Raw genomic sequence first — 6,000 nt, 5'->3', positions numbered from 1 at the left:
GGGCTGTGAAGCCATTCTTGATACCCAGGATTGCAAAGGGCTCCCTCAAATGGATTTAATAGTATTTATTAAATGTTTTTATAATTATTAGTTTATATATTTGTCGCATGAGATCATAGTCTCCTTGGAGTGGTAAAAATATCTTTCTCTGTCACTATTGCTACTACCATTTGTGTTGTGTCGGTCATATAGATATGTTAAATAAATGTCTGAATGCATGAGTGAATAAAGGATGAATGAATGAATGAATGAATGAATGAATGAATGAATGAATGAATGGATACTCAGCATGAATCCCAGTATGACAAATGCTTCTATAGTTTCCATCTCATTAAGAAGACACAGAATTATTTTAACAAAAAAAATTAAAGAAACAGTCTAGGGAGAAGATAATTCCAAGCCCTTCTCAAGGCTAGTTAACAGAAAAAGTATTAGTTTGATATAGTCTAGGAAAAGAGGAAAAACTCGATCCTGTTCTCATCTTGCAGAAGTACAATGCATTTGAGACTCCACAGAGGCTAGCTACACTTAGATTTTTTGCAAGAAAACAAATGACACCCCTTATTTCAAAATAATGTTGAGCCCTGCAGATTCTGGAGACCATTATAAATCTCAAAAAGAAAAGATGTACAGAATGGACAGTTTCTTGCTAAAAAAAAATACAAAGACAGAATAATGAATGATTGCTGGGGCTAATCAGAAGGAGAGATAATGTTTCTGAACCATGTATGTGAGATGTGAATAAAAGTCTACCATTAGTTAATTAAACCCAACAACTGCTATCAATTGCTGCTGATGCCTGACTCAATGGGAAGATTTAACACAAAAGAAAGGAAGATGAATTTATAACAACTTTAAAGTCCTTGGAGAAACTGGAGCACTTGAGAACATCAGTGGCATTTTCTTTTCTTCCAGTTGAAAGTCATGAATTTAGAAAAAAAGTAATAATGAGGTTGAGAAGTAGCTTGGGTCAGATCATGGAACAAAGAATTCCAACAGACTTGGAATTTACCCAATAAGCAATTAGGAGCCATTGAAGTTCTTTGCAGAGGGGAGTAAATTTGCATTCTAACTTATAAATTAGACTCAAGTAAATTGAATTTATGGAATCAATTAACTGTGACATAAATACCTCTAGAATCTACTAAAACAAAAATCATTTTATAAGACAAAAGACAAAATACAAAATGTTGGTGGCAACAACCCTACTAAACTTTATAGGGCCTGAAAATCATTGACCAAATATTCGTCAGTCCTCTACACATCACTGTTTACATTTTTTTTAGTCTGAAATGCCTAATGGTACTTATGAACAGTACATCAAATCACTGTGTCTTGCAGGTATGTAAGAATGGGTCCCTCCCCACCTGTAAAGCTACATCTGAGCCTCTAGTATATTGCTTCTACTAATGAGGGTAATAAAATAACAATAATATTATAATAATGACACATGCACAGACGCCTCTATATTTCCTGAATTATACCACAAAAATTGATAGATATGATTTCTCAGATTTGGAGGGTATATTTTTGGTCATATCAACTAAAATACAGGTTTATAGCAGATATAAATTTTCCAGGGGAGGGGCTTGAGGAGGTATCAAGTATAACAAAATGTTTATGTGTCTGCAAACTGTCAAGAATATACCATATTTTAAAAGATACTCTGGGCATAAATAAATATGAGTTCATATAAAGCTAAAAGTCTTAACAGTAACTACTCTTAAATGCCAGCATGATATTGAATTGAACTCTGCTTATTTATACCACTGTACATAGTCTGCTCCAAGACTGTGAGAGCTGGGTTATTTTTAATAGTGTTTAATGATTCTCTAAAACAACACTAGTGAGATTAGAATGTATATGTATTCAACACACTATTTCCAAAAGGGATACTCATTATGGGATCCTTGGGTTCTTATATGATTCAGGTCATTGCCCATTGAAACCAAGGCCAGAAGGTCCCAGGACTGTGGTGTTAAATAAACTATTTGACATCAGAAGTATCACTGACCCAACTGTCATCCTTTTAAATATATATATATAGCACTTGCTATATGCCAGATACTGTTCTAATACAGATGACAGATGATAGACAGACATATATTCAGTTTATCACCATTTACACAAACCCAAACTTCAGAACATCCTGTAAACTAGGTACTTATTACTCACATTTCACAGAAGAGAAAACAGAGACACAGATGTTAATTAACATAGCCAACATTGCACAGGGAGGAGATGACAAGGTTAAGATTTAAACCTAGGTAGCCTGGCTCCAGAGTCTAGTCTCAACCATCAAGTTTCAATGCTGTCTCTATAGAGTGTTGATTCCATTTTACCTCTGTGCTTGTGTAGCACCCTACACATGCCTCTGTAGTGGTGCTTTTCAAATTATGGTAAAATAATATTGTAGATATGTGTGTGTGTGTGTGTATTGTTATATTTTATTTATATATACTATTTATAGTAATATAATATTTTATTATTAATGTCCAGCATAGAAATATAATAATGTTCCATAGTAATATAATCTAAAATCTAATTCATAGTAATATAATCTAAAATCCTCTGTGAGCCCATCTTGGGCAGGAAGGAAAATTACATCTCCTTGAACCCATATGCCTAACCTGTGACTCAGTATATGATAAACACTCAATCAGTATGTGCTGATAAAAACCCACCCGAACACCATGGCTGCTGACTACTATTGGGTATTCCTGTCGGCTCCACTGGCAGGACTTTATGGCAGCTGACTTTCACCATCAACTTCTGAACGCTGACCACTGAACTCCTTTCAGATTGTTACCCCTAGGACAAAGATAATAACAATATAACATCTGCTGCTACACAAATAAGATAATATTAACCCTAGTAAAGACAGGAGTTAATATTTATTGAGGATCAACTAAGATTTCAGCCTCTGGGCTATCACTGTGCCTGTGCTCTATGCAATACAGAAAGGATATTGCTCTGAGGTTGGTCTGTATGGGCCATGCAACTGACCAAAGAGAATCCAAAATGGACCACAGATTTAGTAAAAATTTAATCAAGAAACACTTGAGAGACAACTGTAGTTTCTTGCTCTGTGAGAGAATCTACAGTTTTATTTTTATCAAGCCCCAGTTTTTCCTTCTGCATCATAGGATATCAGCTCTAGCCAGAGAATTCATTAAATCGAATGTAAAATCCTACTGCTTAGAATTTTAGTTAACATTTCAACCCTTTGGAATGCAATTAGAGGCAGCAATATTGAGCCACAATTTATCTCAGTATAATGACTCCTGGCTCTTATATATATAAAAATCTATTAAAGAATGAGAGCAGGAGCTTTCTTTTCACAATTAATATTTACTAAGTCTCCAGGGCTGAAGTTACCTCAGTCTTTTTCTCCAAGTCTACAATCACAGCTGCAGGGTTTTTTTCCCCATTACTATAGCAACCACAGGAATGCAAGCATTGTGTTTCTTTCTCTGTCCAAAACATATAAAAGGGGCCAAAGGAGCAACAGCCACCAGGAGACAGATAAATACCCTAAAAATGGTCATAATTAAGAATTTACATTTATGGGAGAATTTTGAAAGCACATCTGACTTCGGAGTACTTAGATCATTCAACTATGACAAAATACATATTCATTCAAGTTTATTAAATCAAGATTCATTAGTTTCATTTACAGAGACTTTCCACAAAGAAATCCTAAATTTACCAGTTTTGTCTTTTTGTCTAAACAAATGATAGAAAAAAATCTCTCCCATTAAGGTTCCAAAGAACTTTCCAAATTACATAAAAATGATGTCTTATTTATACCCAAAAGGAAGCTAGAAAAAGACCAAAATATAAGAAGTTAATGGTTTGATCCCCAATTTTGTTGTTTATACTTCAAAATCATGGTCACAGTAAGGACATTCCTTCATGCCCACAGCTGTATCTTTAATCTAAGTTCATTATAAAGTAACACAAGCACAGTATTTTAAAAAGAACTCAGTAGGACTTTGAAACATCTGACTCCCATTCTGTATATCTCTGGTTAGGTGACTTTAGAAGTCCTCAGCCAAATTTTTCTATAATAGAATGAATTTTAAGGTGAAAGACCTGTGGCATAAATAACAGCATCTTCAATGTAAACACAGTGACGTCAGGCTTTGGACATAGACACATCTGTAGTTTGGCTGGTGATGTATTTGGAGAATGGGGGAGGGGAAAGGATTGAAACTATCTTCCTTCATCATCGATTGTGATCTCTTGTTTTCAGAACTGCTACCGAGATAAAATGAAGATAGAAATCCCAGTTCTCCTGAACAAAGGTTTCTATCAGTTATTTTTTGCTTTTAAGTTTCCAAGGAAGATGGCTGCCGTAATTATTTTCTGAAGAAACACATTAACTATTTGCGCCAGCCCTGACAGACTATGTAGGGCTCTTCCTCGGGAGGCAGACCCCTAACCAGTAGGCATCATTTCCGGCGCTGAAGTAGATGCATTTACAAAGCACAATGGAAACACATAGGATGGGCCCACTTTTCCTGGAGCAGCTTCACAGAGGGAAGATCTTCTCTATTGAATGTTAGACACATTGTGAAAACCAGGAGGCGAGTTTTAGGAGCAGGGAGTGATGCGGAGGGAGTGCGCTGGGAGATGGAAGCACACGGTGAGCAAAGGGCCTTGGATGCCATTCCAGCGAATCTTAGGCTTGGTCTTGTGAGGAACAGGAGAACTGATTTTCAGCAAGTCAGTGATAATTTTAAAAGCATAACTGGGGAGATGGATTACAGCGAGGAGAGACTATAAAATAAGACTGCTGTTACAGTAAACAAAAGAAGAAGTTAAGTAGAGAAGTTATGGTGAAATAGGCAAGATTGATTAGAAAGACATTTAGGAGGGAGACTCCACAGGACTTAATAGCCATGGGTACGTCTAGGAGTCAGAAAAATAGAATAGTTGAAGATAACCATGATATGATAACTTCTCTCCTTCATATTGAGATATAGTTGACATATAACTTTATATATGTTTCAGGTATTTAACATAATAATTTGATATTTGTATATGCTACAAAATAACCACCAACACAAATCTAATTAACATCCATCACAGCCCATAGTTACTTTTTTTTTCTTATTATGATAATTTTAAGATCTACCCTCAGCAACTTTCAAATACACAATATGGTATTGCTAACTATAGTCACCATGATGCTGTGTATTACATCCCTATGACTTACTCATTTTATAACTGGAAGTTTATACCCTTGAATTGTCTTCACTCATGGTAACTTCTGATTGGAGAAACATAAAGGGCCCTGGCAGGCGTAGCTCAGTTGGTTGAAGTGTCAACCCATACACCAGAAGGTGGCGGGTTCCATTCCCCGCAGGGCCCCTGTGGGAGACAACTCACATCAGTGTTTCTCTCTATCTCTCCCTCCCTCTCTCTAAAAACAAATAAAATAAAAAGAATAAAATATTTCTAAAAAACCCATAAAATCAGAAACAGTGAGTCATATATAAATTTGTAGATTAGTCCAGAAAATTACATGTCAGCTTGCCTACTTTGACGTGTCCTGCACTCTCTATGCTCTATTTTTGCCACCTGGTTCTACCATTATGACAGTTAAAATGAAATTAGTTTAACACCTTCTTTAAATGACATTTGAACAGAAAGTGGAAAACATTTACCAAACTAGTGCATATAAATATACCACAAAAAAGAAAAGAATTGATTACTTGGGTTCTTAAATAAACCAAGAATTTAAAATATTTTATAATTATTTTTTCTTAATCCTTTGACCTCCACTCCTTCTCAGAGAGAAGAAAAAATGCTTTAAAAATGTAGCAATCCAACAAACATAGTTTTCAATATTAAAGAAAAAATTGCTTCTCACAGTCTTAAATGATAGGGAATAAAAGTCGACCTGATCTTTCTTTTAATAAATTCATTTTAAAATCTAGCTCCTGAAGAAATAATTGTAGCGTTGAAACATGTTACATAACCATGCAACATTAC

This window comes from Miniopterus natalensis, chromosome 10, assembly GCF_054644295.1.
Source record: "Miniopterus natalensis isolate mMinNat1 chromosome 10, mMinNat1.hap1, whole genome shotgun sequence".
Classification (NCBI taxonomy): domain Eukaryota; kingdom Metazoa; phylum Chordata; class Mammalia; order Chiroptera; family Miniopteridae; genus Miniopterus; species Miniopterus natalensis.
Note: the sequence above shows the minus strand (reverse complement) of the source record.